The 12,554-nt window shown below is 38.6% G+C and overlaps 1 protein-coding gene across 1 annotated transcript in view; it reads left to right on the top strand.

Moving 5' to 3' along the window:
* LOC134744939 (mucin-5AC-like) overlaps nucleotides 1-12,554 on the top strand; it is a 403,822-nt gene that overhangs the window by 232,976 nt on the left and 158,292 nt on the right. The window lies entirely within an intron of this gene.

Raw genomic sequence — 12,554 nt, forward strand, 5'->3', positions numbered from 1 at the left:
TCAAAGATATTGATGCATTTCAAATCGCAAATGTTTATCTTCTTTAGCTGTCAATCTTGTGTGAGCACTATTTTTACTATTATCTTAGACTTTAAACATCTTATACAAAATAAATATTTTAGGTACACTTCCATATTGTCATATTGTTAAGACCATGTGTGTACATGTTTTATAACATTATACCTACCTGTATTGTTATCATTGAAGTTGATTGTGCAATGGCACGAGATTTTTACAAAATATTTATTACAGTACCTCAATTGCTTCTTGAAGTTATGTATGGACAAAAGTGTTAAAGAAACTCGCGTTTTGTACACATAACTAATGTCATTACCGGGTCTAACGCGATTAAATTTCATTATTTTACCTTTTTTCCGACGTTTCAACTATAGGTTGCACTAGCTAAATCTTAAATGAAATCTAGTAAATGAAATTTAATCGCGTTAGACCCGGTAATGACATTAATTATGTTATGTATGTACTCTGAATTAACATTTAATATTGCCGCTAATGTATCCGACTATGAATATTCACTCTTATCTGCAGGACAAAAGATTATTTCAATTACCTAAGACTACACTGTCGCGGGAAATATTTATCGAAGGCAATGACATCAGAATTTCCCACGGCAATGCCACTGGCACTGCATTATTTACCTCCGAAAATATAATTTTTTCATCAACAAACTAATTTCTTTTTATACTACGTCGGTGGCAAACAAGCATACGGCCCGCCTGATGATAAGCAGTCTCCGTAGCCTATGGACGCCTGCAATTCCAGAGGTGTTACATGCGCGTTGCCGACCCTAACACCCCGCACCCTCGTTGAGCTCTGGCATCCTTACTCACCGGCAGGAACACAACACTATGAGTAGGGTCTAGTGTTATTTGGCTGCGGTTTTCTGTAAGGTGGAGGTATTTCCTCAGTCTCGCTCTGCTCTAGATCTGGAATGACATCCGCTGTGCTGTGCCCTACCACACAAAGCGAGATAACATTCACAGTGCCCATACTTCTCTTTTGGACGTAGTTTTAGGACATACCCGGGTCCGAACATCATGCAACATTCATTAATCAGTATGTGATTAATATGATTATAATTGCGTTAGAATGAATTAAAACAAAGAAATATCAGGTTTCTGTAATTAGAAAAGTCAACCGAGGCAACATTTTTAAGTGGATGAGTAAAGATTAGGAAAGTATTTTTCTTTACTCAATTTAAATTATTTCCGGAGTTGTACCAATTTTAGAAATTGTTCGGAACAACTTTCTTTTCATGACGTTTCGCACGGGTTCCGGAAGTAAATTAAGCAAATTGTAGGTTATTATGGTGTCAGTACACTCAGTACATACCTCCTGAGAACAGAGATTCTTGTCTTTAGGGTTTTATACTTATAACCAAAATTTCTAAACAGCGAGCGGGTAAAAGTTTCGTAAAAATATTTGCATGTGGATTAGGAACCATAGATGCATGTAAATAACATTTCTTTAGATATATGATAATTTTCACTGTTTCGAACATAGAGGAGCCGATCGCCAAAGAAATGAACTCCTCAAATATCATTCAATCAATAGTTATTTATGAAATAAAACTATGAAAACGGATTATATCGCGTATATTGAATTTATAGTCACCCGTTGACCACGAACGCTGTAAAGAGTTCGAAACGTCGGGATGTATTATAAATTCAATATACGCGATATAATCCGTTTTCATAGTTTTATTTCATGAGTAACTATCGCGGTAACCGAAGACAACAATAGTTATTTGTTTTAAAGGGGCAAAGTTGTTGTTTAACCTCTCGTGCTAATATTGATACCCGACTTACCCGAGCAAGCGAAAGATCCCAAAATTACACCACGAGCGTAGCGAGTAATTTATAAGAAAGTAATTTGATTTGTACCTTGATCAGATCCATAACTAATCCAGATCTAATTTATAATCTGTTATTAAAACCAGAATATGCCTGCTACTTTTTACTATACGACTCGACGACGACTTTCGGAGCGTCGGGCCGATAGCGGGTGACACGCAGTAATTGTGTTTTTAAAAGTAGATCACAGATATGCTCATGGACAAATTTAGAGGAACGCAGAAAAAATACGTTTTTGTTTGAAGAAATAGTTTTGACTCTGACATATCCGATCCATGTCGTATCTTTAGCAAATTTTTGACGTATCTTAGTCATATAAGTTCGAATCAGGCCGTAAACTCAGGAACAATTAATATTTGTAATTATCGCACAAATAAATGCCCTTACCATAATTCAAACAAGGGAACCCCTGTTTCGTACCGACTAGGCTAGGAGGTAGTGAAACTTTTCTTTTTAGAATATTTATACTTGAATGAATGAATGAATGGGTGGCAAGACCTGGCGAAGGACAGGGCAACCTGGTTTCTTTGGAGGAGGCTTTTACCCGAAGGGGGTCCACACAGATTTAATATTTATACTTAGGTAATATTTATTTCTGTCGCTTCACCCCTACTTTTAAAATCGTTGTCCTCATGCTCCCGCTGAATTTACACAAAATTCTACTTTAAAACTAAGTGGGGAGCGCGAGCATCGCATCAAAAGGATCTAAATTTGTTCGAGGTTCGCATGACCATAGGTCTTTCTGAGTAAAACACGGAAGAAAAGGCAAATGTGTAGTGACGTGAAGTTTCACAGAATATTTCGGGCTCAAAAGGAAATGGGATTATTTAACATTTGCAACCTAGTGAATTCAATCCTTGGGCTACCCTTCAAAAGTAAATAAAAACTGACAAATGATGAGTCTTTTCAAAAGGGCTTATTTCTCTATGGACAACATACAAAAATTTGCCTCAAATAGGATTTTGTAACTTTAATAAGCAGCTTTAAAAACCTCGTCTAAGTATACACGGAGGCCTCAACATGCTGTATCTGTTCATATCACAACAAGAAATTACCTACTATCTGAACACACCTCATAGTTTGCAGCGAAAGTGTGACAGCGCCATTTTAAACATTGTATTTTCATACAAATTTGATTTCTATAGTCACGCTTCTACACTCGATTGATTGCCGATTGGTTGCAGAATTAGTTTAGCCGCACTCATTCTAGTACCTATCTAGCTAATACCTAGTAAACTGATTTTATCAGTAAATATTTCTTGTTTTTGTTTGCCTTCCTACCTACTATCTACCTGCTCGTAGTAGTACCTAGTTTTTTTTATTTACTTATGCATATATCTTAGAAAATACTCCCATGGACAAGAAGTCCGCTAATAATTTAAAAAAACCTCATGATCCTACACCACTAGTAGAGCGGCAAGCCAAAATGTAATTTAGACGTGATAAAGGTGGAACAATGTGCCGCTTGGAGACGCGATTACGAGGAATAGGGACGTAATGTTGTTTGTGTCCTCTTAGATAGGATCGCAAATTTAAAGTTTTGTACATACAATTCCGCGATAAAAATACGTTTTAACGTTATTAGACGACATAGAAACAAAGAACTTTTCCGCAAACATTATTTACCGAAAATTCGATGATGCCTAAAGATATTAAGTTCTGACAACAAATTAAAAATATTGTCAAGGACCTTCGGCAATAAAATGATGCATTTATATCGAGTTGGTTTGGTTAAATGCACTAACGTCAAACGAAGTACAACCTGCCAGTCGTAATCCCAGCTTGTACCAATAAGTTTGCCAGAACCTAGGTATATCCGAAATATAATGTAGGTACCTAATGTTGACTTTGTTTGGTGCGGGTTACACCATGCACATTTGACAGACTAAATAACGTACCTAATACTATAAAATTTCTCATAGTACAGTTTAGCGAACGTTTTATGACGACAGGTGCTTTAAAAAAAAAGATTGTGAGGAAACTTGACAAATCCCAACAACTCTGGTTTTGCAGATTTGCAGTTGCTTTCGTAAAACTAGTGCGCCATGTTTTAAGTTAGGTTACTAAATGGACTCCGGGGCTCCTCAAGGATGCAAATGGAAGAGCGCTAAGACAACGGGGTGGAGGGGGAAGGTGTTTAAAATGTGTTCATCCCATGCTCCTTTACACGCAACAATTCCATCTCTTAACAGTTAAAAGCTTCTAGTTTCTCGAGTTTGCTGAAAGCCGGTAAAGCCAGTATGAATTGAGCCTTCTGTGCGCGCACAATAGGCTGAAAAGGCAACATTAAGACCAGATTTTAGTCTTAAGAAAGGAAATGACTCGGGTTAGGATAATGCATTTGGGTAGTTCATTCTGCGTTGTAATGAATTCTTGTTAAATTTGGTCTTTATTTGTTTGACAGCTACTTTAAAAACGTGTTTTCGAACACTTGTGATAATGTTTAGCTTAGTTTTTAGAACAGCTTAATTCGGTTGTGGCTATATTTTATATATCGATAACATAACTATATAAAAGAAACTTCATAAAGGCAGCTGTTTAATCGACGGTGTTCGTCCCGAAACAGTACTCGCCAGCAGTGTGAACATACTCATCTTTTTTAGGGTTTCGTACCCAAAGGGTAAAAACGGGATCCTATTACTAAGACTTCGTTGTCCGTCTGTCTATCCATCCGTCTGTCCGTCTGTCACCAGGCTGTATCTCATGAACCGTGATAGCTAGACAGTTGAATTTTTTACAGATGATGTGTTTCTGTTGCCGCTATAACAACAAATACTTAAAAAAAACATAAAAAAATATTTAAGTAGTATTTATTTCATACAACAAACGTGATTTTTTTGCGTAATGTTACAGTACCCTTCGTGCGCGAGTCTGACTCGCACTTGGCCGGTTTTTTATTATTATTATTATTTTATGAAATAGGAGGCAAACGAGCAGACGGATCACCTGATGGTAAGCGATTACCGCCGCCCATGGACACCCGCAACACCAGAGGGGTTGTAAGTGCGTTGCCGGCCTTTAAGATTTAAATCAGGACTAACGGTATCTATAATGGGATCTCCTAACGTCACCGATAATCGGATGCGATTTGCAATACATTGCGGCCTTTGATCGATCGATAGAATTCGTTGTTCCTACTTAGCCAGCAATTAAACCTTAAATCGCTTGCCATTTATTGCAACTTCTGTAAAAGCCTTAAGACACAAGTAACTTTTTACTTACTATCATTTTGGTTGACAGAATTCTTCATTGCAGCAAAAAAACAGTTGAGTTAATAATTCAATAATTCACATTTGTCTAGCAGTATGTCTAATTATCTACCAAATTGTAGGTCCCTCGCTCAAAGAAATATTTGTGTCGTTCTCAAGTAAAAGGTCGTTTACCACATTGTCGTTTAACTCAAGGACGCTCTGACAGGTTATTCATATAGAGATGCAAGCACATTTCACCCTTATGGTAAGCGACAATGTGGTACCTTTTACTTGAGAACGACACATTTGTTTTCGATACCAACTTTTAACCCCCTCTTCTCACCCCCTTAGAGAAATAATTTTAAATGGGATTCCTATGACTCCCTTAAACTTATTGCTGCGAATTTAGATAGTTGCACCAGAACATATAAAATCTAAGAAAACACTGATAATTAGTGTATGTTAGTGTACATATAAAAAGTAGCTCCGCTAAAATTATAGCCTCGAGATTACGATATTATGAAAGAAACCATTTGGACACTAATCAGGAAATTGGGCGAAGGCATTCAATTTCCCCCTCACATTAAGCATGTCAATATTGAATGAGTAATTGACAGCAATGTGGCGATACCAGATCTCAAATTCAATATTATTTAGCTGTTGCCATATTATATTGGCAAGAGTAAATTAATTATACCTACTATGATTATTGAGTTTCATCTACGAATGATATGCTAGCTTCTGAAAAAGAAATGTTTTATTTGGGTCATTCTCAGGTAAAGTTGTTCTAAGCCTCAACTTCGTCTTGATTTTAGATATTATTCTTATTGCTATATTATTTGTAAAACGCGAATGAGCGCGCTGAGTAGCCTTATCCATGATTTATCTGCTTTTGTCCCGCAAATATGTCAATTAGTTCACATGTTATGAGCCATTGTTTTTTTTTTCATCAAGATGGAGTTTATAATTGCTATGGAGTTGAGAAATTAAAGATGGAGATTAGAAATATTGTTATGGAGTTGGGGTTGGGAGACAGTATATTTGAAAAATTTAGTTATATTATACATTTATTGAAATATAAATAAATAAAAGCCAGCCAAAAAAGGAAAATAATAACATTTACTGACTTCCATGAAGTTAAATTGGGATAATAAATATGCCTTTTTTCTCAATTCCAACCTACATTTGGCGGAGTTTATTTGACGGAGACGGGGAGAAAGTAATTTATATTTTTTATTTTATCAATGCTCCTATTTTGTAAACCTGTAAATTACACATCAGAGAGATACAACAGTTAACCACATTATATAAAATAAGCAAAGTCCTCAAGTACACCAATAAAAAACCAAACAACTAAATAGAGTCGAGTAAACGCGAGTGACAAAAATGGGTGAGATATATGTGTTCATAATTGCGCCAACTGTCTCGATCCACACAACCGACCCGCATGATGTCACAGACAAGACTAAACTGAACTGACTAAACTCGAATGCTCAATGCAATAAATAGTGTTGCACGTAAACTTAGAATTTAGTGATGTGAAATTTAATTTCGATACCAATGACGGACTTAAGGCACGGATTAGTACGCGCGATAATAGTGTAATTTTATTAACGGACAACAATAATAAAGTAGGTACTGAATCTTAAGAAGTTGCAGTCGTTACCCTAAAACAAATGATTTTGTTCCTAATTTTAGAGTCTGTACGTTTGACGGAGCTCGATAAAAACAGGCTTCCATTTTTTTTATTAATGGTTCTTAACAATGTCACGCCAAAAAGCAACTGTAACAGGTAGAAAGTAGCTAATACTACCCTCGAAATATGGCTATGTCTAAAATACCTATAGATGATTATAAAGACAATGACAAAACTTCAGCGTAGGAAAATGTAAATTGAAAATTGGAATTGTTACAACTGACTTCACAAGACAGGCCTAGCCTAGTGTGGAGGAAATAACTTAAAAGGAGATACCAGCCACTGTAATATTTGTAAAGTTTCTGAAAGCAATAAACAATTTTGAATTTATTTTTTTGAATTTTTGGAGGTCATAGCATCGTAAGTTCCCGTGTACTTATACAAGTACAAATTAAATTCGAGTTTTGAACTCATATAGAAATAAAAGAAAGTTCCAAATTCAAAAGCGCAAAAATTTACATAGGACTTACGAGGCCAAGTTAATAAAACAATATGTATTATTTTGGGTAAATAAACTATTTTCATTTCTTTTTATATTTTATAGTTTGCCCGACACCCAAAAATCGAACTCTCTGAGAATGACCCATTTACAATCGACAAGTGCGAGTCGGACTCGCCCACCGAAGGTTCCGTACTTTGTAGTATTTGTTGTTATAGCGGCAACAGAAATACATCATCTGTGAAAATTTCAACTGTCTAGCTATCACGGTTCATGAGATACAGCCTGGTGACAGACAGACTGACAGATAGACAGACTGACAGATAGACAGACGGACAGTGGAGTCTTAGTAATAGGGTCCCGTTTTTACCCTTTGGGTACGGAACCCTAACAAGGTGTATTTTTTACATTTTCGCAGAGGTAATATAGGTAGGTTAAACGAGCCATAATTTTTATCCAGATTGTATAAAATATATGACGTAGAATACTAGTTATTGGGGTGGCAGCAATTCGATCTAGCTAATAAATTCTCAATGCCCGAAATGCTCCAAAGATAAATATATCCTGAAGCATGGTGCCTGATTGCAGGGACACTTGAGACTGGATGCTTTAACGCAATTAATGACCCTTATCTAGCGAACGTTGACTTGATAGTAATGGCATGCCATAAACACGATCTTAATGACGTTAACAATCACGACCCTGTAGCAATTTTTGTCAAGTTTTTGACAAGTTTTTGATCATTAACATCGTGCTTTGGTGCAGATTATTTTTTACTAATTTATTTATTTATTACCGTGATTGCTAGACAGTTGAAATTTTCAGATGATGTATTTCTGTTGCCGCTATAACAACAAATACTAAAAAGTAGGGAACCCTCGGTGGGCGAGTCCGACTCGCACTTGTCCGTTTTTTTGTAATTCAGCATACGTTGCGCTTTAATAGAGGTAAAAAAAAATCACAGCTTTGTTTAGGTAGGTACCTACTTAAATTGATAAACACAAATCGCTTGAAATCTCTTAATTGGAGCGGTTCGTGCCTGCAATACGACCACTTGGACACCAAAAATTTTAAAAGAAACTTAACTTTATTATTATTCATTAAGATTGAATCTCCAGTAATCATAAATTTTGAGATGTGGCCGTAAAGCAGGCAGGGGATTTTTTATGCATAAACTACTTCGGCGGCTTTAGGCGAGATACAGGGTGGGCAAATAACAGGTATACACTTTAGTTTTGTAATTTTATTATATATGAATTTATAAAAAATATTAAGTATTTCTTGCTAAATATAGTATTTAGGGGCGGCAGTTAAACATGGAAAATAATGTCAGACAAATGTCCACCTCTAGCAGCATGGCAGATATGAACCATTTTCATCGCGTTTTTCATCACATTTTCACACATTTCCTGCGTTATCTCAGTGACTGTGTCTCGAATATTTTGTTTTAATTGCTGAAGGTTCGTTAGCCTGTTAGCATAGACACGTCCCTTTAGATAGCCCCACAGAAGAAAAGTCAAGATCTGTTAAATCAGGCGATCTTGGGGGAGAATCAGTGTCGCCGTTTATCGAAATTGGCCGCAATTTTCTTAGTTTCCGCAATACATGATTGGGTTGAGTAAAACGTTTTAATAATTAAAACAAGTTGTTCCGTCGTATAACGCTCCATAACAAAGTTGCCGTATCTACAACAAGTAATTTTCATGCAACAACTGTCATATTTACCGCCAAAAGAAAATGGCGGCAAAAAAAGTTGTATACCTCCAAGTTGGCCACCCCGTACTTTCCAATTTCCTCCGGATTGTTTACAATAAATCTACTAGTAGCTACCAGGAAAAGTGGACGAATAAATACAAGAAACAATTGGGAAGAAGCAATTGGGAGTTGCTTCCCGGGCTCAAGGAGTTGTCACCCCAAACGTTTAATCTGTTAGGCTCTCCCATTTTTTCGGAAGCCATCCCGGAGGCCTTCGAGGTGAGAAGACAGGTTCTTTTGAGCGCCGGGGATAAGTTAAAGAACATTTCTGCGCACGTGTCACTGGTTCTGTTGCGGTCCTGTTTCGCCGTTCCCAGAGTCATCTACTTTTTGCGCACCGTGCCCACCTGGCTTTGCCCCGGCCTTATTGACTCGTTTGATGCAGTGGTGAAGGACTCGGTAGAGTCACTGCTGAACGTCTTCCTCAATGCGGACCAGTGGGATCTGGCCTCCCTTCCCATTCGATCGGGTGGGTTAGGCGTAAGGCGCGCAAGGGACGTGAGCTTGCCGGCCTTTCTGGCGTCGGCGGCGGAGGTCGTGGATCTTGTCACTTAAATTTTATCTCCATATGGTGACAGGGTATCCATACCTTTCGCTGCGGAAGCTATGGAGGCTTGGCTGGCTCTCAACCCGGAGGCAGCGCCGCCGGAGAGACCGGATCGTCAGCGTTTGTGGGATGACGTGGGGGTTAAGCGGTTGCTGGGGGGCTTAGTGGAGAGTGCGGTGGGTGTGGACAGGGCGAGGGTAATCGCAGTGTCGAAGCCGGAGTCTGGAGCGTGGCTTCACGCGCTTCCTTCTCCGCACTTGGGTACACTGCTTGACAACGACTCGACGCGGATTGCAGTTGCTCTTCGCCTGGGCTGTGCGGTGTGTGAACCCTACGTTTGCATCTGCGGTACTATGGTGGAGAGCAACGGTCATCACGCGTTGAGTTGTGGTCGGTGTGCGGGGAGGTTCCCACGGCACCACGCGCTTAATGATATCGTGCGAAGGGCGCTAGTATCTGCTAACGTCCCGTGCGTCTTGGAACCTCCGGGTCTCAGTCGCTCTGACGGGAAGAGACCGGATGGGTTAACTTTGGTTCCCTGGGAGAGGGGGAAATGTTTAGTGTGGGACGCAACGTGCGTCAGCACTTTCGCGGCGTCGCATATTGGCCGTACTGTGAGAACGGCAGGGGCAGCAGCCGAGTTGGCTGCAGTTCGCAAGCGGGAGAAATATGAGGTCCTGGCGAACTATTTATTTGTCCCTCTTGCAGTGGAAATTACGGGCTGCTGGTGTACGGAGGCCAAGGGCTTTTTCGGGGAAGTGGGGAGACGCATGCGGGAGAGGGGTTTGGATCCTCGCTCTGGGTCCTTCCTGATGCAAAGATTGTCCATCGCGGTTCAGCGTGGCAACGCGGCGAGCGTCATGGGCACCTTTGCATCGGGGGGGTCACGGGACGATTTTTGGGACGGCTGAAGTTTGACTTATTATTATTAGTGTTAGTTTCTAGGATAGTATAGTTTAGATTTTTAGTTGTAATTTTTGGTTGTAATTTGTAGTTGTAATTTTTAATTGTCATTTTATTATTAAATTATAAATAATATAAATGTTTCGTCAGATATATGAATGTATGAAATGATTATATTATCATGAAACAATTGCAAGGAAATACCTTTTTTATTTTTACTTACACATATTTTTGAAACTTTGGGAATGTATATATATTTATGCCCTCGACTGTATATATGTTTCGGGGATCTCGGAAACGGCTCTAAGGATTTTGATGAAATGCTATATGGGGATATTCGGGGGCGAAAAATCGATCTAGCTAGGTCTTATCTCTAATATGAACTTTGCCGAATACGAATATTTGGCCGAACATTCGATTCAACTCAAACCGAACCGAATCATCGGCCGAATATTGGGTTGGGCTAAAACTGCCTAAAAAGCTGAAAACAAGTTCAAACAGGTCCGCGGTCTGCACTCATCACGTGTTTTTGATCCTTCCCTTTCCGACCGACCGGGAAATTTTATGAAAAGAAACGGAACCGTCTCATGCCTGAGGGCCTACCGTGAACACCGCACTCTATCACCCTAATTACGCCATAATTGGAGTACTTAAAAGAAAAAGATGCCCGCAATTTTCGAACTTCGTTCTTCGTGGTAGGCCACGAAGTGCACCTTCTGATCACGAAGTGCACCTGCCGCGCCAGCTATATTACAGCGAACGCCCTTTAAAAAAAAAATCGGTAAATATTGGGCAGTCCGAACCGACCTATTCGGCCGAATACGAACATTGAAAAATATGCCGAATAGGTACCGAATATTCGGCCCATCTCTAATAGAACATATCATAATAATATATAACACAAAAGGAAATTATAATAAAAATACATTATAAGTATTTACAACATGTTTTTATATCGAATGGCTTTACGGCAAGCGTTATGTAATGATAGTTTTATTATAATTATGTTAAACACCCGAACGCATAAATAGAAAACGTGTATAGCTGCGTTTATTAAATAAATAAGGATAAGTATAGGCATATTCATTAATAATTTCTAACTAACCCGAGCGTCTAATGGATTTTCAAAGCCACCGAGTTCACTGAAATGTATTTAACATGACTGTTTGTATGCCGTTTAATTTTCCAGACACGTTTGAAAGCGGCAAGGTACTAACGTACGTACTCAGTCCGCCTTACGTACGACGTTGGCTAATTACAAAACGCCACCTCGGATGCGCTCGTCCGGGATGTACCGAACCGACGGAAACTCCTCGAGATACACTTTAAAGCTAAAAGGCGATAGTAGCTTCCTCTAAAACCTACGTACTGTGCTTTTTGATGAACTGTTAAAAAATATTCTTCCCACGACAGCGCTTTCCGGGCCGGAGAGTTGCCTATGCCTGTCTATCTGCCTGGGAGGAGGGGTGTTCAGAACCTCATTTAAAAAATTACGTAGTAAACACCCGTATAATGGACGCATGGCACCAACAATGATAAATAGTTGGTCAAGTAAATCTTGTCAGTAGAAAAGGCCCGAAATTAAAATTTTCTACGGGACGATAACCCTTCGCGGCTACATTTAACAAATTTGCCGCCTTTTTCTACTGACAAGATTTGCTTGACCAACAATATAAACCACAAAATTAAATCCTGTAATATAACTGTTTGACATCAGTTTTTGAACACTGGCAACATTTCACCATAAACAAGCACTAGAGAGCACAAACCTAAAATTTATGCTTACGCCTGTGATAATTCCAGTATATTTAATTAAACACGTCGAAAACATAAAATATGAATAGGACATTCAACTTTTACAACAATATAAATTTTACAGGTATGAGTGAAAAAGAAAAAATACCTACAAATTTTCTGTTAAATTTCTTATGATTGGTGCCGCTCGTGCTGCTACCATAGTGAATCTCATTAGATTGCACTTTCGGAAAATGTGACTTGTCTTTAAACGAATCATTAAAGCAGGATTAATTTGAATTTATTTATTAAGATTTTTTGGAAAAACCTTGTAGATTGGTGCGGCCTGCTAAACAAGTGGGTTAACATACGAGTAGTACAAGTTGGCTTCAAATAACGAGCTGTATATACCTTAGCG

This window comes from Cydia strobilella, chromosome 10, assembly GCF_947568885.1.
Source record: "Cydia strobilella chromosome 10, ilCydStro3.1, whole genome shotgun sequence".
NCBI classification, from domain to species: domain Eukaryota; kingdom Metazoa; phylum Arthropoda; class Insecta; order Lepidoptera; family Tortricidae; genus Cydia; species Cydia strobilella.